This window comes from Pristiophorus japonicus, chromosome 7 (genome assembly GCF_044704955.1).
Source record: "Pristiophorus japonicus isolate sPriJap1 chromosome 7, sPriJap1.hap1, whole genome shotgun sequence".
Taxonomy (NCBI): domain Eukaryota; kingdom Metazoa; phylum Chordata; class Chondrichthyes; family Pristiophoridae; genus Pristiophorus; species Pristiophorus japonicus.
In genome coordinates, this window is record NC_091983.1 from 30,802,212 (window position 1) to 30,816,680 (window position 14,469).

Below are 14,469 nucleotides of genomic sequence, written 5' to 3' on the forward strand. Positions count from 1 at the left end.
GTGCATCCCTTCCCCAGCCTTTCTCTCTCTCTCTCCCCCCACAGCCTCTTTCTCTCTCCCCCAGCCTCTCTTCACCCAGTCTCTCTCCCTCCCAGCCTTTCTCTCTCTCCCTCAGCCTCTCTCACACTCCCCCCAAGCTTCTCTCTCACCCCCAGCCTCTCTCTCTCCCCCCGCCAGCCTCTCTCTCTCACTCTCTCTCCCAACATCTCTCTTTCTCCCCCAGCCTCTCTCTCTCTCTCTCCCAGCCTCTCTCTCTCACTCTCTCTCCCCCAGCATCTCTCTCTCTCCCCCAGCATCTCTCTCTCCCCCCCACCCCCAGCCTCTCTCTCTCTCTCTCTCCCAACATCTCTCTCTCTCCCCCAGCCTCTCTCTCTCTCTCTCCCCCTCCCCAGCCTCTCTCACTCTCTCCCCCAGCATTACTCTCTCTTCTCATAAGCCTCTCTTTGACACTGTCAACTGCGAGGGTCTATGGAGTGTCCTCTTCCATTTCGGTTGCTCCCAAAGTTTATCAACATTGTTTGCCTGCTCCACGACGGCATGTAGGCCGTGATCCTTACCAACGGATCCATTACAGACCCAATCCACGTCCGGACCGGGGTCAAACAGGGCTGCGTCATCGCTCCAACCCTCTTCTCAATCTTCCTCGCTGCCATGCTCCACCTCACAGTCAACAAACTCCCCGCTGGAGTGGAACTAAACTACAGAACCAGTGGGAAGCTGGTTAACCTTCGCCGCCTCCAGGCCAGGTCCAAGATCACCCCAACCTCTGTCGTTAAGTTACAGCAAGCGAACAACGCCTGCGTCTGCGCACATTCTGAGGCTGAACTCCAGGATATAGTCAATGTATTCACGGAGGCATATGAAAGCATGGGCCTTATGCTAAACACAAATCCTCGACCAGCCTGTCCTCACTACACAGCACTGCCCTCCCAGTCATCAAGATCCACGGCATGGCCCTCGACAACGTGGACCATTTCCCATACCTCGGGAACCTCTTATCAACAAAAGCAGGCATTGATGAGGAGATTCAACACCGCCTCCAGTGCGCCAGTGCAGCCTTCGGCCGCCTGAGGAAAAGACTGTTTGAAGACCAGGCCCTCAAATCTACCACCAAGCTCATGGTCTACAGGGCTGCAGTAATACCCGCCCTCTTGAATGGCTCAGAGACATGGACCGTGCACATTAGACACCTCAAGTCGCTGGAGATATATCACCAATGATGTCTCCTCAAGATCCTACAAATCCCCTGGGAGGACAGGCGCACCAACATCAGCGTCCTCGTCCAGGCTAACATCCCCAGCATTGAAGCACTAACCACATTCGATCAGCTTCACTGGGCAGGCCATACAGTTCGCATGCCAGACACGATACTCCCAAAGCAAGTGCTTTATGCGGAGCTCCTTCATGGCAAACAAGCCAATGGTGGGCAGCGGAAACATTACAGGGACACCCTCAAACCCTCTCAGATAAAGTGCGACATCCCCACTGACACCTGGGAGTCTCTGTTAAAGACCGCCCTAAGTGGAGAAAGTGCATTCGGGAGGGCGCTGAGCACTTCGAGTCTCAACACCGTAAGCGTGCAGGAATCAAGCGCAGGCAGCTGAAAGAGCGTGTGGCAAATCAGTCCCACCCACCCCGTCCCTCAACAACTATCTGTCCCACCTGTGACAGAGTCTGTGGCTCTCGTATTGGACTGTTCAGCCACCAAAGAACTCACTTCAGGAGTGGAAGCAAGTCTTCCTCGATTCCGAGGGACTGCCTATGATGATGATGATGATGATGATGAACGGTTTGCACTATGCTGCATAATTTTGCTCTGCATATCCAAGATTTTCCTGGTAATGCACCTTCATTCTAATCGCTTCCCACCCCCTCCTTAAGACTTACCTGTGGGCCGTTGCTGCGGCCCAAAATATGAGAGGTCTTCACCAGTAAGCTAGCTGGGGACATCCAGAAGGTGTTTGCAGCTGGCTGGTCTGAAGTTGTGAGCAGGAATTGTTTCTAGAATACCTTGTCATCTGGATGAGGCTGTCATGTTCTCTTATCTACGCTAGTGAGTCCAGGAGGTGCTAATGCAGCAGGGGTGGTGGAAGGCTGCTGTAACTCAGTCAAGGCCTCGTGAGATGCCCATAGTAGGGGACCTCTTGGAGCTTGTCATGTATGTACTTTTGGGATCACTAGCCACTAGATGTGTGCAGCCCAAGTATAAAAGGCCAGCCATTTTGTATATTAGTAACTTTGGGCTTAATAAAGCAGAACCAAGGTTGTACCTCTTGGAGTTAAACAGTACTCAGTCTAACAGTCATTGCATGCACAACAGAGCTTGGGCCTGAGACAATCTAAATGAAGATTTGCAGATATTGGGGCCTAGATATGTGTTGGCACCTAAGCGTCCAATATGATGGGAGGCGTCCATGCGAATATTCCATGCCGGAAGTGCACCACTTGCCATATTGGTAAAGTTTCCTGTAAAGTCAACCAGGGCCTGTGGTTGAAACAGGCAGTAGGCCCTTTAAATATGCAAACAGGGGGCCTCACATCGGTTTTTGAGGCCCCTCGTTCCAAAATTCATTAGCAATTGACCGGAGCTAGTGTCATGCATGCTACGGTTAATATTCTCAGGCACTTTGCAGCCCAACCAGAGGTCCTTAAAGGGAAAGGTAAACGTTTATCATTTTACTTAAGGGAACAATCCAATTTCTAGGTCTTGGTTTCTGTTGAGGCAGTCTGGCTCAGCTAACTTTCGGACACCGGGGCAGTGGGGTGGAGGGGGTAGAGAGGGTGATAAGGCTCCCATCATGGGAGATGCAAGCATGTTCCATTCTCATTGCCTGACTCCCCCCTCTCCTTTTTTTTTAGGTCTATCAGATGACTTGGGTGTTGCAGGCACACAGACTGAAGAAGAGCAAGCTCCAGAAGATGCACCATCACTTACTCTGACCCTTCCAGGCTCCAGCACAGAAATCTGCACTCCATATGAGTTAGAGAGCTCTGCAATGGACAAGTCACTCAGCACAAATGAACAGATGTAGATGGGAAGGACAGTCCAGGAAACAGGTTACTTCCTAGCTCACGTCCTATCGCTGCTCAAGAGGGTGGTGATGCAGGTTTAGGGGTCCAGCTTTTAAAAGAAAAAATGATTTCTGTGCACCAGTGATTGCTAAATGTATTGGATTGCCTGCAAACATTTTGGATAGTGTGAAGCAGTCCGCGACCAACTCGTATGGTGTTCTGGCTCATAGCATCACCACTCTGCAGTCAACTATGGAGCGTGTGGTCTCCTCAATGGAGGCTGAAGCAGAGCCCTCCCTGGACAGTCTCTGGTATCACTAACAGCATCTCTGAGAAATGCTCATACTGGAGTCATGCAGGCTCTGGGCTCTACCGTCTCCTCTGCTTTGGCTAGGCTGGGAGACCAAAGGACAAGGACTGCGATCAGGTCATTTATGCCACACAGTCAGCAGTTGCGTGGATCCGGCGGGGCAGTCAGGCAATGGGAAGGGACCGTGCTCGCACGTAGTGATAAGGGTCAGTTGTATCAGATGAGTGGCAGCGCAATGTATCACCAAGTTGTCATGCTCCATGTGCAACTGTGGGAGTGAGACAGTTAAATAGAAAGAGAAAAAGGGAGGGAAGATGCCCAAGCACCCCGCTGTGTCTGGCCTTCAGCCTCAGCTGCGTGCTCTCTCTCTCTCTGCCAATAATAATGCTGGCAGCCTCTTCCAATGGTCAGTATCTGCAGTATGGCAGGACCTTCTCCTGTGCTGGGACTCTCCATGGTGTTATGTGCCAACTTCTCCTGCAGAAAGAGTGGAAGTGGACTAATATGTGCCTGCTTAAGGGTTTTCTAGATTAATGGTTAACTGGTGGTCCCATTAGGCCACGGCACAGAACCGGCAATAGCACATTGCCAGCCCAGTTTACACTGCTTCCCACCTTCCTCTCACCAGGCCGCCGACGCGCAGGATGGATTTCACCTGCACTGTGCACCGTGTGTTTCCCTTGAAGAAGCTGACTCAGTCCCTCTTTCACCTGAAGTTGATCGGGGCCCAGGAGAGGCGTAAGTTTGGGGCCAGGGGCGGAGGGGCAGCATGGGCCAGCCCACATTGCGATATGTGTGCGCACTAGGTCCATGCAGCAGAGCAGGTCTCCAGTCGTCCCGGTTAATCCTTGCCACTGGACCAAGACCTAGCTCTGTCAAGCCCGTGTAGTGGCTGGTGTGCAACGGCCACCACACGTTAAAAAAATCCACGCAGAGGCACCTTCCACCCTTCAACATGTAGTTCGGGATCCGGAATATTAGGCCCTTCATGGAAACACCTGTGAACGCATCTTTTTTTGGCGTGGAAGCAAGTCATCCTCGTTTCGAGGGACTGCCTATGATGATGATGATAATGATGATGATGACAGTGAACGATGTTCCAGGGAATGCAATCTACTCAGCTTAAAAAGAAGTATTTTATTATTAATAATAACTTTTATTTATATAGCGCCTTTTACGTAATAAAACTTCCCAAGGAGCTTCACAACAGTGTTACAAACAGATAAATTTGACACCGAGCCACAGAAAAAATGAAGGCAGATGATCAAAAGCTTGGTTAAAGAGGTAGGTTTTAACAAACTGTCATCCACTTCCAACCATTGGAAGGGCAATGTGTGTACTGCAGATGGTGAGAGCTAAGAGCTGACTTTCATGGCTGGTCATCGACCTTGATTCCACTTTCCCGCCCGATCTCCATACCCCTTCATACAGTAGCATCAGGGCTACTTGATGCCCAATTTGTTTTACATTCTCAGTGGTTAAGATTAAAATCCCTGTACCTGCACTAAAAATAGAATTGGTTTATACCATTCTACAATAGGTATTTATGTTATTAAAAAAGCAAAATTGGCCAAGGGATGTGTTGTAGAAAGTATATGTACTGGAATGATAGTCTCCTGTCTGCCAGCTGTAAAGGTCTTTATTTTAGGCCATCTTCATTCAATTCCTAATGCTCACAACCTTTGCCTCTCTGCCAATAGTCATTCCTTTAGGCCACCATGTTCCTGCTCACAAAATCCCTCCATCTTACCTCCTCCTTCCCAACTTTCAAAAGCTTCAGAAAGCCTTTCTTCAACCCTATTTTTAGTCCTTTCCCCTGATTCCAGTCTACCCGTTCCTTTCCCTCCCACTAATTTGTCCCTTTCCGTCTCTGATCCGTAAAGTGCTTTGGGATGTCTTTCTGATGTGAGGACCACTCTATCAATAAAACAATACAAGTTGTTGTTTTGGCTCAACTGTACAGCACACGGTACACATCATTTGATACGAACTGGAGCTAAATTAGCAAATTCCACTCTGAAAGATTGCAGGAATAGCTGGGAAATAGAAATGGTACGTTCGGGCAGCCGGGGTGATATTCTACGGTTATGTTAAACCTTAATGTAAGAAGAAGTATGTCTCTGGTCACCATGTTAAGCAACATCATTAATGCATTTCCTCTATTTAGTTACTAGAAAATTCAAAGAACACTTTTTTCAAAAATGTGCTAATGTTCTCAGTGCAAGTATCAAACCGAGGAAATCTCCACAATGTCATTACACATAGTGACCCTCACTCTACTGTTCGTGCAGAGTGAAGGGAGCATTACAAGGCAACTAAAGCACAGTCAACCTGATCTGAGAGTATAAAAAAGCAAGTCCCCAGCACCTGCTTGAAGAACACAATCAGTTTATTTTTGTAAAAAAGGGCCATTTTCTGGGCAGATGTTTTAAAATACTTTCAGGAGGAAGAACTGTGGAAACCTCAGGAAAACTGCGGACTATTATTCTGGGGTTTCTGCGGGCTCATCCACTAAAGTTACAGCAGACCAGCAGAAGAAGCCCTGCGGAAATTCACCCCCTCAGTGTTCTATATGCAAAATGTGGATTCAATTTAAGGAAGCAATGTAGAGATAATAAAACATTTTGGGGGGAATCACAGAATTTGACGATACATTGAATGCAATTCATTCCAGTGTGTCTGTAACAGTTCTTTGAAAGATATAACTTGATAGGAAATATGTGGTTCAAATTGTTCCTTACTTGACTGAGTGAATGGAAAGGTATCAGTTAGAAGCAGATGACTATGGAACACCATGACTGCAGGGAAGTACCACAGTATTTTATTTTGGAAGAGACACAGTTTAGTGACCCATGATAACAATTCTAAGAGATATGGGACTGGAATTTTGCTTCGTTACTGCCTCTGCTTTCGCCCCGGAGAGGCGGTAAAAGCGTCGGAAAGCATTTCCGGGTGTGCGGCCAGCTTCTAGCGCCCCTGCCGGGACATTCGTTACCAGATTTGTGGGGTGCGGAGCAGAACCGCCCGGGAGAGCTCACTGGTTGTGACACCGGCTTGAAATTTAAAATTCGCCTGATCCGTACCGCACCGTAACGCTCCCGAGTGGGACCGCCTGTGAAAGCTGGCCATCCGAGCTGTAGCGGCCGCAGTGAGGGAGGGAATGTTGACCTGGGGGAAGTGTCATTGTTTTTAATTTATTTTATTTTTGCGATTCATGTGGATGTGGCATCAGTAAAGTGTTGGGAGTGTTTTTGGTGGTTTTTTCCGGATTTTTTTTCATGGAAACCTCCCTTAGGGTGCTCCGAGGCCGGCTGTTTACCTCGGGATTTTCAGTTGCTCAGCTGGCCTAGCACCCCAAAAAGAGGTGTGGAACGCCTCCCTTAGCACTCCGCTCCACACCCAGAGCCCAGCTGGTGAATTTTGCGGCTGGAGACACAAATCATTACCCGATGTAAAATTTACTGTTCCGCCCGGGTTAACGCCGCAATTGAGGTGCAACTGAATTTCCACCCCATGGTTCTTGCAAAACCAATATAAATAGGTCTAATGTTGTCTGGACATGGAAGTATGTGTTGATTTGGTCTGCATGCACGGTTGCAGTTTCATTGGTATATGCAAAGCCTTTTGATCCATAATAACATAATCTTCCTTCAAGGTCAGTCTTGGGAATGCCATAAATATGGTAATGAGAGAGAATGAAGAGGCTTCAGGGATTCATGGAGATTCTAATGTACTGCCCCAGTCTCTAGTGCCGAGAGAGTCATTAAGATAGCTCGGTTCCCTAAAATGATTACCTTCATTTTTAAAAATGTTAAATTGTTCCTGTGGCAGATATAATCAGTGATGTTGTCACATCACTGTAGGAGCCTTCCTTTATCATTGTTAACAATCTCTGCTTAAGCCTTTGTTCAATAAGCGGACCTTTACAATTTCCAGCTGACGACACAGCTGCCCATAAATGAAGTAGTTCTGCCATATACTGCAGCACAGCTGCTTGTGAGCAGTTATTACAAAATCACAATTGTTGACGGGGGACGATGTGTGCAGCCAACAGCCAGGCAAAGCGATTGGTAGCAGCACTGATGTCTGCCAGATACATGGTCAGTCCAGCTTTCCTGCTTCTGATGATGTTGTGAAAACCATATTATTGCAAGTTAAAATGAGGAAATGGCTGACTTGTTGAATAATTACTTTGTGTCAGTCTTGACAGTAGATGAAGAGGATAATATAGCTGATATTCCTGAGAAACGAATAATGAATCTCACTAAAGTTAATGGGCTGAAAATTGTGGTGCCGCTGGGTCTGCAAAAGCCCGTTTTCGGGGCGCAATGCACATGCGCCGAAAACCGGCTTTTCCGATCTGTCAAAGATTTCTCCGTACAGAATCTCCGCATCCCCGGGAGAAGGACATCCGCGCGGGAGAGATTGGGCTATTTGCCCAACTCATGCCCAGCGAATGTCCTTCAAACTTTTATGCCTGGTAAAAGCAGGCTCATAGCTTACTTTTACCAGCGTAATACTTTTAAAACATATAAAAATTAAATTTAAACACTCATTTTTATATTAAAAACCCTGTCCATTAAGGCACGTTTATTTTTAACACTATTAAAACATTAAAAAAAGTTCCCCAAAATATATTTTTTTCTAAAACATTTAATCACATTTAATTTCAATTAATTTTATAAATATGTGAGGTGTTTTGTTTATTTATTATGCTGTGTTTCGATGTTTTAGGGGTTGTTCTCATTGATAGTAATGGGAGCCCGTACAAACAGCTGCCATTTTTATCAATGAGAATACTGGATAGTGATTGGTGGTCCAGGCCCATGTGACTCCAGCTTGTACGTGAGTATCTCGAAGTCATCTCCCTGTGCGCTGCGTGGCGAATCTCCGCCTCCAACCGAATCCTACGTTCCTCCGGAACCATCAGGTACTTTCATAGATTTTTTTCGGGTCAGAGGCGATTGTATGAAGGAAGCCTCCAACCACAATTTTCCCCCCAATGTAAGCAACAAAACAGTAATAGAAAAAATATTGACACTAAAGACTGACAAATTTCCAGGACCTGATGTTCAAAAAAGGATGTAAAGATAAACCCAGCAACGACAGGCCAGTCAGTTTAACCTTGGTAGTAGGAACATTTTTAGAAACAATAATCATGGAAAAAATTAACAATCTCTTGGACAAGTGTGGATTAATTAAGGAAGGCCAGCACGGATTTGATAAAGGCAAATCATGTTTAAACAACTTGATCGAGTATTTTGATGAGGTAACAGGAAGGGTTGATGAGGGCAATGCGGTTGACGTGGTGTACATTGATTTCCAAAAGGCCTTCGACAAAGTGCCACATAAAAGGCTTACCAGCAAAACTGAAGCCCATGGAATAAAAGGAACAATGACAGCATGGATATGAAATTGGCCATGTGACAGGAACAGAGAGTAGTGGTGAACGGTTGTTTTTCGGACTGGAGGAAAGTATACAGTGGTGTTCCCCAGGGGTCGGTTCTAGGACCATTGCTTTTCTTGATTATATATTAATGACTTGGACTTGGGTGTACAGGGCACAATTTCTAAATTTGCAGATGATACATAACTTGGAAGTGTAGTGAACAGTCAGGAGGCGAGTGATAGACTTCAAGAGGACATAGACAGGCTGGTGAAATGGGCGGACACATGGCAGATGAAATTTAATGCAGAAAAGTGCGAAGTGATACATTTTGGTAGAAAGACTGAGGAAAGGAAATTTAAACTAATGGGTATAATCCTAAAGGGGGTGCATGAACAGCAAAACTTAGGGGTATATGTGCACAACTCATTGAAGGTGGCAGGGCAGGTTGAGAAAGCAGTTCTAAAAGCTTATGGGCTCCTGGGCTTCATGAGTAGAGGTATTGGGGCCAAAATTGCCCCCCTCTTTAAGGTCCATTACTGCCTCTAAGAGCTGGTAATGGCGCGGTAAGGCCTTTCCGACCGGGGGCAGGCGGATGGGCCGACCCATCAGAAATTGCCCCCATGTTGGGAGAGGCAGAAGCAGGTTTCTGCCCCATCGGCGGCGAACCCTTTCCGCTCCATGAGGGAAATTGTCCCGCGGGAGCATAGCAGCCGCCGTTCGGTGCCCTTGACAGCTTATCCCAGTGGGAAGCTGCCAGTGGCTGGGCAGTGCATCTGCCCTTAAAGGGGAAGGCTTCTGCCGCAACTGCCATTTTATTTTAATTGTCAACGGACTTTGAAGTCGGCCCGACAGTGCTGGCCACGGGTTCGACTGGGCTGCCCACAGGCAGCATTGCACCCCCTCTTGGCCGTGCTGAAGCCCTCCCTGGTGGCCCTTTAACTGAAGGGGAGGATCGTTGCTGCGCGTCATCGCGAGGAGGAGGTCCGCATCGTGCAGACGTGCTTAGCCCACTGCTGATGACATCGCGCACTTTCAACCCAGCTCCCCTCTCACTTCCACCCCGCAGCCGCCCGAAACACCACCCGGACAATTTGATAAAGTTTAAGAGGCCAAAATCCCTCTATTCACCGCCCCAAGGATTCGGACGGAGAAGAATCATTTAATTTGAATTATCCACCCCATTTGGGGCGGAGGGCAATTTTGCCCCCATAAAGTACAAATATTATGATGAAACTTTATGAAACACTGGTTTGGCCTCAACTGGAGTATTGTGTCCAATTCTGGGAAAGGTGTGAAGGCCTTAGAGAGGATGCAGAAAAGATTGCCGAGAATGATTCCAGGGATGAGGGACTTCAGTTATGTGGATAGACTGGAGGAGCTGGGATTGTTCTCCTTGGAGCAGAGAAGATCATGAGGGGTCTGGACAGAGTAGGTAGAGGGAAACTGTTCCCATTGGCAGAAAAGTCGAGAACCAGAGGACACAGATTTAAGGTGATTGGCAAAAGAACCAAAGGCGACATGGGAAAATACGTTTTTGCACAGCGAGTGGTTAGGATCTGGAATGCACTGCCTGAAAAGGTGGTGGAGGCAGACTCAATCACAGCTTTCAAAGGGGAGTTGGATATTAGTCGAAAGAAAACAATTTGCGGGTCTGTGGGGAAAGGGCGGGGAGTGGCACGGGCTCGACAGGCCAAATGGCTTCCTTCCATGCTGTAACCATTCTATGATTCTATAAAAAGAGGTGGGTTAGGCAGCCATCCTAGCCTGCAGTGCCTCATCTCCTGCTGATATTTCTTTGAGATCTTTTTCCTCCTGCTGCTTCTCTTCCTGCTAATCATCATGTACCTCCATTGCAGAATCTGTTGAGGGACATGCTCTCCAACATGCAGGACAATCATAGAATCATAGAAGTTTACAGCACAGAAGGAGGCCATTTCAGCCCATTGTGTCCGCGCCAACCAACAAGAGGCTGTCCAGCCTAATCCCACTTTCCAGCTCTAGGTCCGTAACTCTGTAGGTTACGGCACTTCAGGTGCACATCCAAGTCCTTTTTAAATGTGGTGAGAGTTTCTGCCTCTCCCACCCTTTCAGGCAATGAGTTCCAGACCCCCACTACCCTCTGCATGAAGAAATTTCCCCTCAAATCTCTTCTAAACCTTCTACGAATTACTTTCAATTTATGTCCCTTGGTTGTTGACCCCTCTGCTAAGGGAAATAGGCCCTTTCTATCCATTATATCTAGGCCCCTCATAATTTTATACATCTCAATGAGGTCTCCCCACAGCCTCCTCTGTTCCAATGAAAACAAATGCAGCCTATCTAATCTGTCCTCATAGCTTAGATTCTCCACTCCCGGCAACATCCTCATAAATCTCCTCTGTACCCTCTCCAGTGCAATCACGTCCTTCCTGTAATGCAGTGACCAGAACTGCACGCAGTACTCCAGCTGTGGCCTAACCAGTGTTTTATACACTTCAAGCATAACCCTCCTGCTCTTGTATTCTGTGCCTTGGCTATTAAAGGCAAGCATTCCGTATGCCTTCTTAACATCTTACCCACCTGGCCTGCTACTTTCAGGGATCTGAGAACAAGCACACCAAGGTCCCTTTGTTCCTCTACACTTCTCAGTATCCTACTATTTAATGTGTATTCCCTTTCCTTGTTAGCCCTCCCAAAATGCATGACCTCACACGTCTCTGGATTAAATTCCATTTGCCACTGTTCTGCCCACCTGACCAGTTGATTGATATCTTCCTGCAGTCTGCAGCTTCCTTCTTCATTATCAACCACACGGCCGATTTTAGTATAATCGGCAAACTTCTTAATCATACCCCGTATATTCAAGTCTAAGTCATTGATATATATCACAAAAAGCAAGGGACCTAGTACTGAGCACTGCAGAACCCCACTGGAAACAGCCTTCCAGTCACAAAGACACCCATCGACCATTACCCTTTGCTTTCTGCCTCTGAGCCAATTTTGGATCCAACTTGTCACTTTGCCCTGCATTCCATGGGCTTTTACCTTCGTGACCAGTCTGCCATGTGGGACCTTATCAAAAGGTTTGCTAAAATCCATATACACTACATTATATGCACTGCTCTCATCGACCCTCCTGGTTACCTCCTCAAAAAATTCAATCAAGTTAGTCAGATACAACCTTCCCTTAAAAAAATCCGTGCTGACTGTCCTTGATTAATCCGTGTCTTTCTAAGTGAAGATTTATTCTGTCCTTCAGGACTTTTTACAATAATTTTCCCACAACTGAGGTTAGGCTGACTGGCCTGTAATTACTTGTCTATCCCTTTCTCCCTTCTTAAACAAAGGTATCAGATTAGCAGTCCTCCAGTCCTCTGGCACCACACCTGAAGCCAGAGAGGATTGGAAAATGATCATCAAAACCTCTGCTATTTCCTCTTTTGCTTAATTTAACAGCCTGGGATACATTTCATCTGGGCCTGGGAATTTATCCACTTTCAAAGCCGTTAAACTCCTTAATACCTCCTCTCACACTATATTTATTTAATCTAATATTTCACACTTCTTCTCCTCGATAGTATGTCTGCATCGCTCCTCTCTTGTATGAAAACAGATGCAAAGTATTCATTAAGAACCATACCCACATCTTCCGCCTCCACACTCAGATTACCCTCATGGTCTCTAATAGGCCCTACCCTTTCTTTAGTTATCCTCTTGCTCTTAATGTATTCATAAAGCATCTTTGAGTTTTTCTTGATTTTACTTGACAAGAATTTTTCATGCTATTTCTTTGCTTTCAAAATATCATTTTTAATTTCACCCTTGGACTTTCTATACTCCTCCAGAGATTCTGCAGTAGTTAGCCATTGGTATCTGTCATAAGCCTCCCTTTTTTTCTTTACCCTCACTGTGTGTCCCTCCACATCCAGGGGGCTCTAGAATTGTTAGTCCCTCCCTTTTTCTTTAAGGGCATTGCCCTGGTCTGAACCCTCAGGATCTCCTCCTTGAATGCCTCCCACTGCTCTGACACTGATTTACCTTCAAATAGTTGTTTCCAGTCCACTATGGCTAAATCACTTCTCAGCTTAGCAAAGTTGGCTTTTCCCCAATTTAGAACTTTTATTCCTGGTTTATCCTTGTCCATTTCCATAACTACCTTAAATCTGACTGAATTATGGTCACTAGCTCCTAAATGCTCTCCCACTGATACCCCTTCCACCTGCCCAGCTTCATTCCCTAAAACTAAATCCAGAACCACTCCCTCCCGTGTTGGGCTTGCTACGTACTGGCTAAAAAAGTTCTCTTGAATGCAGTTTAGAAATTCCGCACCCGCTATACCCTTCACACTAATTTTGTCACATTTAATATTAGGATAATTGAAATCCCCTACTATTACTACCCTATAGTTTTTGCACTTATCAGAAATTTGCCTACATATTTGCTCTTCTATCTCCCTCTCACTGTTTGGGGGTCTATAGTACACACCCAGCAGTGTGATCACCCCTTTTTTGTTTTTCAGTTTGACCCATATGGCCTCGTTTGATGATCCCTCTAACATATCATCCCTCTTCACAGCTGTAATAGTTTCTTTAAATGTAACAATTTTGTCAATTTTCAGAAGTGAAGATGGCAAATAACCCAGCTTGATCCACTATGTGTAAGCATAGTGGACACTGGTCTGACATTAACAGCAGTCCATGGTGAACTGAGTTTGAGTATAAGCAAGCCGGGGCCATTGGGGTGAGCAGCGTGCGGCGGCCCGACCTGGAAATCGGCATGGTCCCGGCCTGCAAGACCATCAGCAGGCCGGGGCCATTGGAGGGAGCAGCATGCAAAGGCATACTACTGCAGGGAGCAGCGCAGGAGGGCGACAGCTATGAAGCCAGGTCGCTGATTGCAGTGCGGGCAGGCACAGCAGGAGGGGTGAAGGAGTGGCAAGAGTCCATAGAGGGAAGTGACCGGGGCCCAGGAGAGGTGTGAATCTGGGGCCCAGTAGAGGCGAGGGCCCAGGGCCAGCACGAGCCAGCCCACACTGCGATATGTGTGTGCGCTCGGTCTGTGCAGCAGTGCTGGTCTCCAGTTAGTCTTGGGTAATCCTTGCCATTGGACCAAGACCTAGCTCTGTCAAACCCGTGTGGTGGCTAGTGTGCAACGGCCATCACACATTAAAAAAATCCAAGCACAGGCATCTTCCACCCTTCACGATGTAGTTCTGGATCTGGAATATTAGGTCCTTCATTGAAACACCTGTGAACTCATCCCTTTTTGACATGTAAACAAGTCATCCTCGCTTTGAGGTACTGCCTATGATGATGATGATGATAAGCTTGAGTAGAATTCTTATCAGCCATTGAGCCAGCTTTCCTTCTGAGGATGATGTTCCTCTTCAAATAATTCCATCACGTGTACTCCCTGGGTGGTGTGCATTGCCATGCATAAATTAGATACTTATATACCATCTATATATTAAGGAAGCATGTCTAAAATCATGGTCCTATGTGTCCCAGGATTCTGAGCTAGTACACAATTGGCTACAATGGCTCTCTATTGTTTTATCTAAGTCATTAATAAATATAGTGAATATTTGACTCCCCTGCACAGATCCTTGTGGGGCACCACTAGTTACTGCCTTCTAATTTGAGTACATACCCATTATCCCTAATCTGTCTTCTACTGCCTAATCAATCTCCTAACCAGGTAAATAATTTGCCTTCAATTCCATGAGCTTTAATTTGAACTAACAGTCTCTTATGTGGAACCATATCGAATGTGTGGTGTA

General features: G+C 46.6%; 1 long non-coding RNA gene across 2 annotated transcripts in view; it reads left to right on the forward strand.

Annotated features, from left to right (window-relative positions):
* Nucleotides 1-8,174: 8,174 nt before the first annotated feature.
* Nucleotides 8,175-14,469, forward strand: part of LOC139266747 (uncharacterized) — a 36,800-nt gene continuing 30,505 nt past the window's right edge. Inside the window, exon 1 of one of the 2 annotated variants that reach the window (XR_011593758.1) lies at nucleotides 8,175-8,252. This is a non-coding gene — a long non-coding RNA (uncharacterized lncRNA). Of the gene's footprint in view, nucleotides 8,253-8,281; nucleotides 8,327-14,469 lie in introns of those variants that run through there. The other variant, XR_011593759.1, reaches the window with a different exon arrangement.